Raw genomic sequence first — 18,293 nt, forward strand, 5'->3', positions numbered from 1 at the left:
GTCATGGTTTAAAGTTTTGGTCAGTAAAGACTCTTATTACCTAAGAGAGATAAAACCGTATAATCACTTTATTTATTTATTTGCAACTTCTACATAGAACTATGAGGACATCTTAACCTAGAAAAAATACACAAACAAAAAGTAAATAATTTCTGAAAATAAAATCGATTATTCCTTACGCATTAAATGTACTATCCCGTACAATTTTCGTCGTGAGATTGAGAAAACATTTGAAAGATTTTTCTCTTTTGGAGGTGGTCACAGACTTCAAATTTGAGACATTTAAATTTCCATACATGAATACTATTAATCTATGCCGGATAGGTTTGTTTGTTTGTTTGTTTGTTGAAAGTCAGAGGTTCTTTTCGAAACCGACACTATATGACACATGGATCTACAGTTTCAAGTAGAATTCGACACTACCACAATGTGTTCAAATTTTAATGATCCTTTCACCGAAAATGAAACCAGCCAGCCCCCGGAACCAATCTCGGCCCACTGAACCCTTTCATCCGACTTACCTGACTCCTTATTGAAAATAGAATTCTTACCTAATCATAAAATAAAATGAAAATATTTTTTGGATAACTAGTGTCCACCTTAAAAAATACCACCCGCGTTGTGACATCCAGTGCAATACGGAACATTGAGAAACTAATTCACAACATGAAGAATCAAGTTCCCCACTAAAATGATAAATAAACATTTTTTCCAACTTTTCTTTAGTAAATAAATATTTTGGTTATTGTTATAACATTTTTTGTGTTTTTGTGATGTTAGTGTAAAATGGCCATTCGCTAATTATGGCCATTCGCTAATTATGGCCATTCGCTAATTATGAAAATATTAGGCCTATACATTGTCTCATACAGCCCTCGACGCCAGTAAGTTCTTTGTGATTTGCCCGCCTCCTGTTCCAACTTGCACATACCTGCTCTAGCACCACGTGGCAGATAACTTGAGTGCATGTTATGTTTACATACACATTAAAAAAAGAATTAAAACTTTCAGGGAGGCCAAAGGCAATCGCAAGGTGGCTTAGCTACATGGCCATTTCTACCTACGGGCCTGAATCATCATTTGCACCATGGCCTGTGAAAGCCACAAGACAAGGGAAAAATGTTTAGGTAGATGAGATGAGTGGACTAACTGTTCTGGTATACAGAATTGTAGACAAGAATCATGGGTTAGGTTTTCAGTTTTAAATTAAGTTATGATAAATATTTGGAGATGGAGAAATGTACTCTTTGTTGGGTTATTCGACATTATTTGCAGTAGTACCATTCAAATCATTTGTGAACCGATTCTATGCTTAGTATTAAAGTTGACTTGGTTTTATTACTGGATGGTAATATTATGTAATATTATTATTATTATTCCAAATGTGGAATTTTAAGGGCACCATTTCATATCGATGTTCATCAGCACACTGCGAAGTCTGTGTTTCTGACATGAAGCTAAATTCATGTTACAGAAAGTAACTGCTTCCGTATATTTGCAGGATTACATTTCCATTGATGAATTACTATAGAAAATTAAAAACTCATGTTTCAATTGCAACATGTCTTTGTTGTCTCTCTAAAACTTGGAAAGGATATATATATATATATATATACTAGATTTTCTGTATATACTCATCATCATCAGAGGTATACTGCATTTATTGGCAGGTCACTTGCCGAAACTGAAAATCTTCCATGCTCCACAGTCTTCAACTAACCTCTTCGTTTTCATGTACATTTTTTCTGCTTGTATACTGCCCATCAATTGTATCCTTCTCTTACCTGCCACCATACCCTCTAGCACGTTCCTCAAGATACAGTTCCTTCTTAGCCAATGTTCCCGCTAGTTTCTCTTCCTCTTTTCAGTAATACTTAAAAGTGTTCTGTATTCTTTCATCATTTATTACGCTTTTTCATTTGTTTTCTGTTCGACCCAGCTAATTTTCTTCATTCTTCTCCACGCCCACATTTCGAAAACTTCCAGTCGTTTTTATAGCTTTTGCATACTAGATATCATTATGATTTCGGAAGTAGTTGATCTACAGGTTGAGAGAGAAATTTTAAGAAACCAGTTCCAAGAATCTGAGGAATTTTAACAATTGGTTCGGGCACACTGCTGTAAACCAACTGAATTACATCACTGGGCATATGAGCTAATTCCTTTCTTCGTTCTTGAATATTATGAACAATTTACAAGGAATTACACTACAAGCGATATACAGATTTCTGTTTAGTCATTTTATATGACTCCTTCTCTATTCAATAGCAACCCAACGACCAATGGAATATAAAGAATTTAGTCAATCAGTACTTACGATATTTTTAAATACATAAAAGCCCTACTAAAGTTTTGAATAAGGAAGTGCTGTGTGGTGATTATAACATCATAATATTATAACAGTCATGTCTAAACTGATTGTCGGGTATCTATAACTGTCTTGTTGTAGGAATGTAATTTGATAATGATTTTCCAGAATACTTTTAATACTGTTACTATGTGTATAATCGGAAAATGTATATTCGTGGTAGATTTCATAGGAAAATAATTATAAATACGAAAATTAGAATGAGTAAAACAAAACGTTGTTAAATGGATAATAAAGGTTTTTTTCGTTATATTGTTCTTATTTACTGCTCTCTTGACAATAAATTTATCACATACATGTCCTTGTCGATTATACACATACTAACGTTATAAGAAATACCGGGCGAAATTGTTATCAAATTATATTCTTACAAGAACATATTTATAGATTTGCGGCAATAATTTTGGGCATGACTGTACGTAGAACGAAACTTGAAATTAAATACGAACTTAATTTGAGACATGAGTACGGCATCACATGTGAACGGGGGGGAGGGGGCAGGCGCATGTGCGTCCTCTTTTTCGCAAGACTGATATCTAGAAACAACCCTTTCTTAATTCGCTCTTCTTCTTTCTTCGGATAAATATGATATTTCCTCTAGGAAAATTGATCGGGTGTGTAATATGAATCTTTTCCCTGAGTGTATAGATCGAGAAAACGAGGAAGAGACAGCAGGAATAGATGTGTGAATACGACACCTCCAATCTTGAGCAAAGATCTTTTCGTAAGAAAGCAAAATAATATTGAGCCATATACTTGTAGCTTAATGGCTATCTTAATCCAATAATCATAATGTTGAACTATAACTTCTTTTTCTTAATTTAACATCTCAAAGTTAAAGGTTCGTGACCTTTATGCTACAGAAGACGAATGATTAATGGAAATAAATGATTATGAAATCATTTATTTGTGTTAATGATTTATCTCCTTTAAAATGTGAGAAGAAATTGGAGAACTTCGAAAAAACGAACGGACATAATGTCACTTTGACTGGATTCGAACTAGGGACCCATCTATTAGAGGTGAGCGTTCTACTACGCAACCACCGTGCCTCCCTCTCTCCCTAAAAGGAACGTTCACATTTTGCTCTTTTCACGTATTTCTTTCTTTTACCACTGTGATATCTTAATGTGTCAAATGAATATTTACAGTTGTAAGTCGTAAAGCCAGGGAAAAATCTGAAATATAAATATACATTAGTATATTGCCGAAACTTATAAGTGTTTCAAGTTATTCTTTTATTTGCATCAAACTAAATAGTCTTTTGGCAATAGAATTATATCCCTCGATTAACTTAACTATTTACGTAGTTCAGTTGATGTGATTTTGTTAATATCTTCTTTACTTTACAAGAATCAGCGTATTATTATCCCAAAGTGAATGAAGTAACAAAAAGCTTAGTCTGTTGTTGAACTCCGAACTATTCGATCTCAAGGTGGAATCTTAAATCCGAGTCAAACTTATCGTAAAATAGTATTCCAGATAATATGGTTTCCAGTGATGTGACTTAATGTTACTGAAGCAAGATTTAATATAGGTCTAAGATAGGATTTTGAAAGAATGTTCGTTAGATAGAAACAAGATCTTAAAATAAACAGAATTTCTAATTTGTTTATGCAAGAAGTTTCTGACCATGGTTGACCATGTACACTTACCAATAACGAGTAAATCTGTTCCGAGAAGTACTAAATAACTATGTTTCAAATTGGACTATTGGTAGCCGCGGTGCCTCAGTGGTAGAGCGTTCATCTGTGGTGCATGGGGTCCTTGGTTCGATACCAGCTCGCGCCAAGCGAACTTTGTGGAGGACAAACACCGAGTGCTTAGGTTTTCTCGGGGTTCTCCCGTTTCCTCTCACTTTCTTCATTCCACCATTTCCTTCATTTCTCATCATCACCGCCTCCTTTAGACTGGCCGTCATAATCGTGGGACATAAAACTTAAATATTTCATTTCATTTAATTAGAAATTGGATTATTGTGATTCATTTTATGATGATTTTTGTCACTAACGTAAAAGTTATGATATTTGTGTCAAGGCATATGGCAGCTCGCCAAGCCAAGTTCTCACTTATTCAGAGGTGGAGAACGCCGTGGGCTTATTTACACAAAACACCTCAAGGCTTTTACAAACTTCCATAATGTCGCTTCTCATGAAGAAAATGTAATGAAAATTTGCTGCTTCACTAACTTGCGCAGGTCATGGTCTATAGAAAGTTTCAATGTTTAATATCAATCAGTTTATAAGATAGAGGGTCGTGGAAAGCAAAAGAAAAATACTAGAACTTTGGCACTCACTCAGTCATCAAAATCTGTAGGATAAGTGGAAATTTGAAGTTCGGCATAAATGTAGGATCTTTGATTCAAGTAAAGAAAACCCCTTAAACTAGAAACTTCTTCCTTTTAAGGGGTCCAATTATGGAACTATTGCAAATTACATATTATCACGTCACTTATGAAAACAATTGAAAACCTATCTGTTGTTTTTGTGTTACAAATCAAGAAAAAAATAAAAAAAGCTTCAAAATTTTCCCTCCAAGCGAGTACAACGACTCACCAAGGGTAGTCGTCAACCTGGTTCGATCGATGATATATGAATCTTGAGTGGTAGCAACTGTTTGCATGTAAAAATATCTTTAATAATTATATACTATTATTCTCACCTTTTCTATAAGAATTATCAAGTCGATGAACGGTAATAAAATGGTTTATTAGTTGATACACTTTATAATATATTTTCATTCAAACTGTCATGCACACAGACATGATGATTAGGTATCCATCAACAACAACATAGCAACTAACTACATACCACTATCCCATAATACATTTTTTTACATGTATTAAAAACATTCTTCTTTTGTTATTATTAAATTAACATTCTATTAAGTACAGTGCACATGTATGAGCACTTTCTGCCCAAGGTACAGGTAATTAATAATCTATCCAAAGTATTTCGTTCTATAAAATGTCGCCCGACAATTGGACTGAATATAAAAGTCATAAACAAGCTTGGCTTTTATCTTCAAGAACCACTGGTCCGTTTACAATAATGGTCTTACATTACATATGTTCATCACATTTTGATCGCCCCTCGTATGTATCTTCATTACATATCATAGATATAGATACATTTATAACAAATCTTTCACTTCATTAATACTTATCTTTTATTACATTAATTATATTTATTTCATTATCATTCATTACATTATTATTATATTTTATTATTAAAATGTCGTCGCCCATTTATTTAATCTTTGAAGGGTGCGAAGTCAAAATCGTAAGAAACAAACATGAGTTACCATTATCCAGGGCGCATTATATAATAATTATATTAGGTGATATTTTAAAATAAACATTGGATCAATAAGGCATCAAAATATAGAAGAATTTCATTCAAGATAGTCGTTGAATAATTAACTTAATAGAATGAATCTTATACTTAACATAATCTTTGGCAGTTAAGTTTTCAACACAAGTCAATCTAATATAAATAATCTTTGTTTTTAATCAATTATGAATCGAATTATAATTCCTCATATTGTCTGTATAGCGAAGTTATAAGAATTGTTTTCATTATCGATATTAACACATAAACTTAAAAATAAAAGTTCACAAGAATCTATAACTGATATGGGTTTAACCTAATTTCATTAACGGTAATCAGCTTACATTCATACTTGCATATGATTCTAATAAAGTACATTGTACTGCACAATCATGATTAGGTTCCACAATATGTTGTACATGTATTTCATCGTGATTCTGATTTTGATACGAAGTGCCATCTCTTGACCTCCAATTACGTCTATCCATGTAGCTTGTTGTATTCCTGTAATTTCGCCCTATATTCCGATTGTTTTTAAACCTATTTTGATTATATGGTCTAACATAAGGATTGCTACGATTAATTAGGTTAGGCGGATTCCCTACATAACTTTGCCTATTTTGCTCGTTTTGATTGCTAGAATTTACTCGGCTTAGGTTGTGTTCCGTATCGTTCACACTTCTGATATTTAGATTCCGAACAGGTACAAAATGATCTGAATTATTCTTATTTTTACCCCCTCCTACTTGTTGATTCAAAGCATGGTATTGAGTTTCATAGCATTGGACAAGCATTAATAAATGATTGAAACTCATACACTGTGTAGAGAACAAGATCTGTTGTAACTTAAATGGGAGCAAATTTCGAATCGATGCTATTATTCTAGATTCCGATTGCAAGGGATTAACGACTTTTAATTCGTTGTATGTATTTACAACAAACTCTACAACAGATTTGTGCAAACGAGGATTGAAATGTTGATTTCTAATGGTGGCATCTCGATTTGCAAGCAAAAAGTCATTTTCATAATTCGCGATCAATGCCGCTTTGAATTCCTCATATGTATTGATGTGATCACGTACTGCTTTAAACCATAAAGAACATGGTGGGAGTAATACATGAGGGATTAATTTCATATATTGTGATCTATCTATACTCATTATATTGCATTCGTCCTGAAATTTTTCCAGAAAAGAAGTAGCGTTTTCATTACATTTACCACTGAATTTACTCATAGCCCGTATTTCACTCATCTTAACACTTAACTTTACCTTTCTTTTATCATTCCGTGTACTTATTGGGTGACAATTCCTATCCATGACGTGATGTGTCGTTGCACCATCCCTTTTCCGCCCATCTGTACTCTTCGGATGAATTTCTTCCAAAATAATATCCTCATCAGACACAGGTGAAGGCGAAGTCATCTCTGGTGAGTGGGGAAACTCCAAGCGCTCACTACCCATATTATTGTGGTATGTGTTGTCCTTAACCTGTAGCGTCCTAATTTCTTCCTGTAGAGTAGCTATCAATTGCGTATTTGCACGTATGTTGTTAGAATTATTGATGACCTGAATCTTTTGCTGTTGAACAGAAGATTCTATTACTTCTAAATCCTTTTTTACATCACTGATTTCTTGGATTTGGTGGTTGTGCTTATCCTGACAATCCTCAGATATTCTTTTTAACTTTTCCTCGAACTGCGAGGTGATTGACTGTTTCGTTTCATCGGACTTCTGTTCCATTCGTCTACTTAATTCCTCGTATTGCTTGTTAGATTCTTCAGACTTCTGTTCTATCTTCTGTTCTATCGTCTGCTTCAATTCCTCGTATTGCTTATTGGATTCTTCAGACTTCTGCTCTATCGTCTGCTTTAGCTCGGTAGACATCTGAATCAATTGTCGCTGTATGGCTAGCAAGATTCGGTCTTCTGATGTCATTCCTGGTGCTACACTATGTTCACCGTTGTCACTATTATTGGATTCATTCTCCATTGCTTCACCGTTCATTTTTCTTATAATTATTCTACCACTTCTTAGTCTTGTGAAATTTGTATTCATTAACCTTATTACAAAAGTAAATTCACCCTTACTTTGCTTCGGGATATGAATTTATGAAAAGTCCCGGGTGAGGTAAACCAAATTTTTACAACGACTCACCAAGGGTAGTCGTCAACCTGGTTCGATCGATGATATATGAATCTTGAGTGGTAGCAACTGTTTGCATGTAAAAATATCTTTAATAATTATATACTATTATTCTCACCTTTTCTATAAGAATTATAAAGTCGATGAACGGTAATAAAATGGTTTATTAGTTGATACATTTTATAATATATTTTCATTCAAACTGTCATGCACACAGACATGATGATTAGGTATCCATCAACAACAACATAGCAACTAACTACATACCACTATCCCATAATACATTTTTTTTACATGTATTAAAAACATTCTTCTTTTGTTATTATTAAATTAACATTCTATTAAGTATAGTGCACATGTATGAGCACTTTCTGCCCAAGGTACAGGTAATTAATAATCTATCCAAAGTATTTCGTTCTACGAGCAAGATCAAAATCACAAAATAAGACATAATTTGTGAAAATGAGAAAAACCTATACCGTCCTTCCAGTGAACCTGGAATTTAGAAATTTTAACCCAAACATAGAACATAAACTAGAAGGAAAGAAAACAAACTGCAAGACTTCAAATTTCTCTCGCTAAGTGAGCAATTGCAAAATTACGTATTATTACGTATTACATCCCTTATGAGAACCAATTGAAAGCCTGTAAATACTTTCTGTAAGCACCCGGCACAAATGTAGAATTTGTGATACAACTAAAGGGAAAGAGTCCTAAAACTCGAAATGTCTGATCTGCAAGGAGAAAATAACAAAAGTACATATTATATCATTTAAGATAAGGATTGATATCTATTGTGGTAGATTTTGTGGTAGAAATAAAGGGAAAAAATCCGAAAATCCGAAAACTAAATTTCCCTTCTAAGAGAGAAAATCATGGGGGTACAAGATCAGAATCACAAAACAACACGTAATCTGTGAAAATAACACGGAAACTTGATATTTAACCCAAACGTAGAGCATAACCCAAAATTAAAGAAAAGAACTACAATAACTCGAATTTTTTCCCCACCGGGGTGGTAAAATCAGGCGACAAAAGTAAAATAAGGATTGAATTTTCATCATTATTTAATACACGAGCACGCTAATGGACTATCTGATGCTTTAAATAGTAGGGTGATTATTCAAGGGCTTTTCAAATAAGCATTGATATCCTATCAAAAATGCAAATGTGAAAAATTAGTTACGTTCTTACACATTTATCACTTCATCCGACCATAAAAGAACAGAAATCTGAAACGATGCCAAGTTCTACTGAAATCCAAAAATTGGAAAATGAAATTTGAAACTTTAGTGTTGATAATAACTACCCAAGCAGAAGCCTCACGAGGCATTGGTGTATAGAATTTGTTCTCAGCGCAAAAGATGCAAATTTCGATTTCCGATCTTCCGATTTCAATATATCTTGGGAACGTCTAAGATTTTTAAGCGCCCAGGTTACAGTTAATCGTATTCAAATCCTTCTTCATATTATCTTTAACTGAATTGAAAGCTCCTGTTAAGTATTTTTCATTCCTATTACCAAGCCTATACTTATAGCATATTGAGGTATACAACGTACTACATATAGCTCATATAAGTCAATAAAATATTTTCGATATGCAGTTATGTGTGGCCTCACTGGGGAGTCAATATAAAGGAGCGTTCAAAAAGAAACAAGCCGAAAGTTGCAATGTGCACACCGGTGATAGAATGGTAATATTGTTGCGTGTGTAACAAAAAGTCGTTCCGACAAGAGCTCGGAAGTTCACAACCCGCCACTAGAGGGTCACGTGTGCAAGCCACGTGACTTATAGAGCCAACACGGGCAGACGCCAATCGCCCAGCGCGGTCAGTTGTGTTGTGAGTAGTAACAGTGAAATAGAGGCGTCAATGGAAGAGTTACGAGGTGTTGTTCGTTTTCTGACGGCGGAAGGAGAAGGGAAACGGACATTCATCGAAGAATGCCACAAGTTTACGGTGACCAGTGCATGTCCCTTGTAAGGCTCAAGGAGTGGCACAAGCATTTCAGGGAAGGACAGGTGTCGTTAGCCTATGATGCACGGTCTGGAACACCACACCGCATTACCAAAGAGATAGTCCAGTTGATTGATGCACTCGTTACCCAGGACCGCAAAGTTACTGTGAAAGCCGTAACCGCCCAGGTTAACTTGAGCGTCGGAATTGTGCACACCATCATAATGGAAAGAAATGAATTGGCGCAAAGTGTGCACCCAATGGGTGCCCCACAGTCTTCAACCAAGACAAGAAGCATGTCGAATGACCCATTGTCTTGATTATCTGCAGCACTATACCAGGGAAGGGAATGAGTTCCTGGTACGAATGGTGGCTAAAGATGAGTCTTGGCGTCATAATTTCGAAGCAGAATCGAAACGACACAGTCTCCAGTGGAAGCATCCAGGGTCACCACCACCCCACAAAATCCAAGGCTATCTACATAAGTGCAGGAAAGATTATGCTGACCTTCTTCTTTGACCAAGACGGCCCCCTTCTGATAGACTTCCTGCAGCATGGGACAACAGTGAATTCCTAGCGTTACGCGCAAACATTGACCAACCTTCTCTAAGCGATCAAATTTAAACGACTAGGCAAGCTCACCCGTGGGATCATTTTGCTCTATGAACATGCCCGACTTCATACAGCCAATACAATCAGGGCAGTCGTGCAGAAATTCAAGTGGGAGGTTCTCAGTCACCCTCCATACAGTTTAGACATCTCTCCCTGCGATTAGACCACTTTTGGTCCACTTTAAAAAGATCTGAGGGGCAAACGATTCACCTCGGACAACGATGTCCAGCAGTACGTCCGAAACTGGTTTACAACGTAGCCCAGGGAATTCTACGAGACAGCCATTCACCGCCTTGTGTCGCAGTGCAACAAGTGCCTCAACAGCCAGGGCCAATACTTCTAACATACAGGTAACAAGAATTTATGTTCCTCGGCCTCCAGCTCGTTACGCTCCTTATAGTTCTCGATTGTGTTTTTCGATAGTACATGGCTATGGAGTTTGATCCTCAGAAAAGGATTCATTTATTTGCCACAAAATTGATATGAAGGTGAATTTACGATGTGCCAAATTTCGTTGAGGTTAGTAAACCCAATTGTGAAATTTAACTAAGATCAAGAACCAAAACAATAGCTTACAAACTGTAACTGTAGTTGGCAAAGATGTCATTAATGGTCAATTTTGATGGCCGACCAAATATAGTTCAGATCGATTAAGACAAAGACCAAACTTGATCAATTTACATATGAACTTTTTGTATCGTCATCATCATCATGATATTTTGCCATTATTGACAACCCAAGAAGATTCCATACATCGAGGTTCGCAGCTACCCTCTACGTCTTCACGTACAACTTTCTGTTTTAATACTATCCGTAACTTGTAGCCTATTTCATCTCCCTCTCTCTCTCTCTTTTCCCTGTTACCATACTTTCTATTACGTCCCTCGTGATACAGTTCCTTCTCAGTCAATATTCCTATCAGTTTCTGTTTATCTTTTTAATTACATCTAATATATATATTTTCTCCCCTAACATTCCTGACTTTTCCTCATTCGTTTTCCGTTCAACTCAGCTAAGATTCTCCTTTGTTCTCCACCCTCACATTTCAAAAACTTGCTGTCTTTCTCCATGTCTTTTGAAAAGTGTCCATGTTTTTGTGCTACATATTTACAATCACGAAAACATAAGACTTTTTCTTAATTCATTATTCAATATCTCAGAACATTGACCTTTTGTTTTACTAAATGCATCTTTCGCCATTTCTATTATCCTTGTTTTATGTAATGTTCACAGACTTCATGCCCTCGCTAAGTATTACTAAGTACTGAAAACTAATCACCTCTTCTAGCTTCTACACTTCTACTGTTTGATACCGGAAGCTTAATTTCAATATCATTGCTTTTGTCTGTTTGAACAGATTTTTAGCCATACATTTGCATCAAGGTAACTGAGCGTATATTTAAGGTGGTAGAGGTAAGTTAAGGCCAAAGGATCAAATTTGTTCAAGTTTAAAAGATGAAACCTCTAAAAACTTTTTTAAAAACTACTTCAGAACAAACGGATCATACTACTACACTATCTTAAAAGTTTAATAAACCTTGGGTACGAGAACTGGCCAAAGAAATGCTATTGTTGGATAATGACAAAGGATATATTGATGGAAATGTAACTTTTTAGGATGATTTAAGAAAATTCGAACTAAGATTGGCTAAAAGCCATTATAACTTTATTCAGATGACTTGTCAAATTTGTTTCTGATCTGTTGAAGTTACAGACCAAGTTCTAATCTGACAAATGTTTTAAAATAGTACAAAAAATATAAACAATACTAGTCAAGCCTTACAGGTACTAGGGACCTGTAAGACTTGACTAGTATTATTTATATATTGAAGGTAATTAAACTGGGGGATGAGGATTAATCAAGATTTAGAGGAAGAGAAATTTAAAAGTGCATAATTATCCATAGATCACAAAGATCTGAAACCGAACCGTGCACTGACTTCAGTCAGCGTTTATTGAGTGTTTCTGCATGCACTACTATTCAATGTTGAATAAGTTACAAATAGCTGTTTCAGCTACAGTATCTATGAAAATGAAATGAAATCTTTGAGTTTTACGTCCCACGGTTATGCCGGTTAGGCTAAAGGAGACGGTGATGATGAATGAAATGAAAAATGGTAAAGCAATGAATGAAAAATGGTAGAATGAAGAAAGTGGGATGAAACGGAAGATCCCCGAGAAAACTCACGCACATGCCGTTTGTCGACCATAAAGTTCACTTGGCGGGGGGTGGGATCGAACCCGAGACCCCAAGCACCAGAGGTGAACGCTCTACCACTGAGCCACCATGGCCCCTACAGTATCAATTTACAACAATTGAGGTTTAGTGATGAATTAATTTTCTAAGACAAATTTTAACTCAAAGAAGTAGCTTGGTACTATTTATAGTGAAGAAATATTTAAAGTTCATTCTGTTCTTTTGCTACTAAAAATTAAGTAAATAAAATTTCACCTTACGCTCGGTGCTTATGTTCCCGAGAGTAATGGAAAATATGTGCGTAGCTTAATGATAATGTAATGGTTAATGCAGTGGAGGTAGATGAGACGTGAGTCACCGAGAAATCTCACCAATACATAATATTATTCAGTAAGAACTAATACACAGAGATCGAACCAGAGACACTTTACATCAGAGATTGGTATTTCTTGTTGTTCAATTTCCATGACTGCTATCTCCACTGGAGATTTGAAGAACTTAAAAACTGATACGTGCTTCTTCAATACTGGTGTCTATAGCATTTAATTTCTCGAAACAAATCAAGCATGCTAAGAAAACAATTATACAATATGATTTATTTTACTTCATAAATGTCTGAGATTCTTTGTACATGAAAATATTTATATCCCAAAGACAAAAAATTAAGTTACTACCATCCATGCTTTCTATACAGTATCCCATAAAGAAGTATTTTTAGGAAGTCCAGTGGTTGATAAACTCACTTTAAAATAAATAGTTAAAAGAAAATACAATGACCTTCTGACCCTTTGTAATTTGTTCCAAATACGTGATATGTCTGTAAAACAACATGCCAATAAATGAAGTATGCTACAAAAAGTTCGCCTAGCTACCAAAAGGATACTAAAGCAACAAGCTAAATCGTCTGGACAAACGAGATAATTTACGACCCAAGTTCTCTGTGATTCAACTAAATATTTTTCATCTTATTAGATGCCGAAAACAGAATTGTTCTCATCACGATATGGAAAATGTATTGAAAGTTTTTATTTCTTTTCCTTTTCAAATTTTGATATGTGATACAATATTTTTTTAAACTGCTTTTTTATTCTCGAAGTTAAAATATCAAGTATCCGAACTTATTATTAGTTTAGGTTTTGAAACAAAAAAAAATCTTAAAACACAATATGTGTTAATTTTATCCTCAAAACTACTGGCAAATTGTGCATAATGTTTAGAAAAACAGAACATAAGAGTATTATACCGCTAATTACAACAGTAGGACTTAAATTAACCTCATACAGTGAGATTACATATGAAGAGTTGCATGGTAGCTATGAGGAGTATAGTGGACCAGTGGGACAAAGTTTATATCTGCAGTGAAGAAAAAAATAAAATGAAATTTTAAAGTTTTATGTCCCACGATTATACCGGCTAGGCTAAAGGAGACGGTGATTATGAGAAATGATTGAAATGAAGAAAGTGGAAGAAAACGGGAGATCCCCGAGAAAACCCGCGCACGGGTGTTTGTCTACCACAAAGTTCACTGGACGCGAGCGGGAATACAATCAGGGACCCCATGCACCAAAGGTGAACCACTGATCCACCGCGACCCCTTGTTTTCAGCGAAGAGTTATTGTTTCCATCTCACGAGATGTCAACTTGTTATGAATAACACAATGCATGTGGATCTTCTCTGACTATCCAGTTTCTTATTCGATTCACTTGCATTTCAGCAGTGTAGCATTTTCCATAAGAACAGCGAAAAATTGGACAAAAAATTTTAAGCACACTTCATTAGAAGGCCACCGACATGGTAACAAAAGTAAATATAAACAATTAATTAAATAAATAATTAAACAAATATACTCAAGGTCTTTTGTGGATCAGTTGAGTAAGAATGTGTATCGGACTTCATATTCGCTCGTCTAATAAGTAGTACTACAGTAGAACGTCGATAATCCGAACGTCAAAAATCCGTACGCGGTCCATAGAAGCTTTTTACATTTTGTCTTAGCGCAAGAGATAAATAAACAATAGGGTTGTCCTTCGCCGTTGTGTGAAGTCAGTGTTTTTACAAAACTCATTCATATGTAATTGTTTGTCATACATATTTTTATTTTTATTTTCCCTTAGCCCTATACAAGTTAAGTTTTAAGTGTGAGTTACACAACACTGTAATTTAGTGTACGAGCAGGTTCTTCAAATAAATAAATAAATAAATAAATAAATGTAAGTAGCCTTACATATGGTATTGTAATTACTGTATGTACTGTATAGCCACTGTATCGATAAAAGAGCATACCGTACAGTATATTTAAGCCTAAATGGCATTTTCTTGGTCATTTTCGAAAATCCAAACTACTTGTGGTACCAATTAGTTTGGATTTTCGACTTCCTGCTGTATTTGTTTTCTAAGTTTTTCAACGCTTCGAGATCCCTATCCCTTGAAATTGAGAGATAGAACTCAGAATGAAACGAACTTAGTAAACATTTCAATTTGGAAGTAATCACTGCGCTTTTTGTTTTCTGTATAAGATTTCAATAGATAGTTTAACGCCTTGCTTGGATGCAACCCAACTAACTTTATTGCTACGTGTGTTGCCTACAATTATTTTTTTTTTAAAGATACTTTGACAGGTGGAAACTGAAATGAAATGAAATCTGTAAATTTAATGTCTCATGCTTATGCCGGCTAGGCTAAAGGAGACGGGCATGATTAGAAATGAATGAAATGGGTATTGAAGAAAGTGGGAGGAAGCAGAATACCGAGAAAACACACGCACACGGTGTTTGTCCACTACAAAGTTCACTTGGCGCGAGCTGGGATCGAACCCAGGACCCATGCACCAGAGGTAAACGCTCTACCACTGAGCCGCCGCGGTCTCTGAGAGGTGAAAACTATTTAATTTTCAATCATTAGTACATATAATTTGAATCTGAATTGCGTTTAGTTTGAGAAACAATAGACCCCAGACTTATAAGTATCTTCATTTGAGAAACTTAGCAAACAAACAATTAGCTGAGTATTTAAATGTTTTCAAAAATTTCTAAACATGAAAATATATTGCGTTCCTCCTTCTGTGTCATTCGTTTAGAGTTTGTTTGAACTCAAATTCTAACACATCCTGTGGATATCTTAGTGAGATATCTCTCCCTTTTTTTCTTCTCTTCTTTGCGAAATGTTGAAAGATGATGAAGTTCGTGTTTAATCACTAATAAAAAAGCGAACCTACTACATTTCATGTCTCCAACCTTAAAGGATTCTGCTATTTTCCCCTTCCACATCGAATTTCCAAAAATCTTTTCTTAATGCTACATTACTTCACAAAACATATTCACTATCCAAATTCGAAGCTTCCAGCTTAACCACTTTGGTCTGGACGTTGATTTTTTTTTTTTTTTTTTTTTTTTAGTTTTACATCAGTGATTCTGCCATGTAGGGTAAAGGAGACATTGATGATAAGATGAATGAAGGAAATTACTGCAGTGAATGAATGGAGAAATTGGGATGAAACGAGAGATCCCCAGAAAACCTACATACACGGTGTTTGATTACAAAAAAATTCCACTTGGCGCGAGCGGGAATCGAATCAGGGATCCATGCACTAGAGATGAACGCTCTACCAGTGTGGTCGTTTATCATTTACTCAGTCAGTCAGGACCCATAGAGATTCTCGTAGAAGGTTCCCATCTAGGGAGGGAATGCGGTAATTTAGTGACAAAATGTTGACATATAGTTTCTTATTTCATTAACGTTCTTGTTTTGTTTCTAAGATCATATGATTTTGCAATTAGATACATCGTGCATATAGGTTCCCGCGTGGTTTTTCATCTCCGCACTTCCTTTACTCCGTCAATTTAATCGCCCACTTGTTATTATTAGCTTCCTTCTTTAGCGTATTAAGAATAAATTATGAATGTTAGAAATTTAATTTTCATGACGTAAAGAACAAGTTTTGTGGAAAACCTTGCAACAACATTAGTTAGTATTAGATGCAACTCGTCTTCACGTTAAGTTTAAGATCTCGTCGAGCCTAATAATTTGATGTTGAAATGCATATTTAAGTCCTAACTAGACCAGCAAGGATACAAATACAGAAGATTATTTTTTAAAAAGAAAATAAAATTTAAATTTCACATTCGTATAATAAACTTTTCCGACCTCGATGTTCTTGTAATAACTTCTGCAAGAAATTATAATAAGAATATTCATATTAATAAATGAAAAATGTAAATGTAATACTTACCACTTAATAGCACACTTCACGCACTTAACACATTATTTTTTTTTACTTTATTAATCACTTACAACACTTAAATCACACTTGATTAATTTATAGTATTAACTTTTGGTACAATACACAAAAAACACTGAACGAAAACGATGAATCACAATATCCTCGCTAAATATTTTATAGATATATATATATACAGGTACTACAACGAAAAGTGTGTACTGTATAACAATAGTGATACGAACAGCGATTAACACATACACAAACAGAACATACTATTATTTCACTTTCTATTGAAAATCTAAAGTTAAAATACAATATAGTTTTCTTTTACACTAGAATAAAATTCACTAAATACAATTTTTTTTACCCCTCACCCATATGTTCACGCATTTCAATTTATTATTATTATTATATACGGAGAGAAAGTAGATTGGGAGCTCACGCGTTTTCTACGTTCCGCTACCGACCACGACGAACACGCACCGCCAACAGCGTCTATCGCAAACCGGGTGTGTTCGGTTTGCCGCGAGAAACACGACTGTGGAGTTTATGAGAGACTGTTAACTGCTCACATTCGCCACCACGCTCCAGTCTGGCGCTGCTGTTGTCATGCCCACTAGCTCTATCTTTTGCAAAGAGAAAAAATGTACATATCAAAGGGCGAAAGGATTCATTGAATCGCGCTTCCATTCAATAAGTGAATTGTGGATAAACTTTGTTCTCAACCTACTTAAAACATTCCTTTAAGTTTAAAAAAATAATTGTAGGTACGAGTTTGTTTATTATATATATAATATCGTTTTCAAGAACAAAATTTAATCCATTTGCTTTAATTTTTTTGGTTCCATTCTCGCTCGAGTTTTATTAACACTGGGCGCAGATGTGGAGCAGAACTTTTTATGAAACCGATATGGACTGTGAAAGAGCTTCAGAATAGCTTTAGGTAGTTAACGAAAAAAATATATGGGGAAAGCCTTTCTAGAAAAAGTTTCTTTCCAATTCAAATCCACGAATGTGACATGATGGTGGCGCCGCATGTGGTGAACTGCTGATGGTCAAATAAGATGTGTTTTAATTTAGAAATATGGGGAGACCTTATGAAGAGCAGTAGAGCTAAAATGTTTGGAGAGTGTACGCTATCCCGAGTTGAAGAACTCTAACTTTTACTCATAGAAAAAGCTAACACACACACATACATATACGTACATACTGTACATATATACATTTATCTGAATCATTCTCTTTCTTTATCTACAATCTTAACTTTAGTTTCACATTTCTGTATGCAGTGGTGGATCTAGAAGATTTAGAAGGTAATAAGTAGGGGACCAGCCAGAACCCAAAGTATGATAGGTATATCATGAGTTTACTATAAACTTTCAAAAATATATAAATAATAGCTTCAAATATTTTTGCCACTGAATTAAGTCAACCTGGCCCCGGGTTAGATCCGTCACTGTCTGTATGG

General features: G+C 35.1%; 1 protein-coding gene across 1 annotated transcript in view; it reads right to left on the minus strand.

The window, feature by feature from the left end:
• The window catches only part of LOC145662927 (suppressor of lurcher protein 1-like), a 2,696,516-nt gene extending 2,679,172 nt beyond the window's left edge, over positions 1 to 17,344 (minus strand). Inside the window, exon 1 of the mRNA XM_081728947.1 lies at positions 16,835 to 17,344. The gene's annotated coding sequence lies outside the window, so the exon portion shown is untranslated. The remainder of the gene's footprint in view (positions 1 to 16,834) is intronic.
• Between the last annotated feature and the right edge of the window lie 949 nt (positions 17,345 to 18,293).

Source organism: Thermobia domestica, chromosome 10 (assembly GCF_964235325.1).
Source record: "Thermobia domestica chromosome 10, izTheDome1.hap1.1, whole genome shotgun sequence".
NCBI classification, from domain to species: domain Eukaryota; kingdom Metazoa; phylum Arthropoda; class Insecta; order Zygentoma; family Lepismatidae; genus Thermobia; species Thermobia domestica.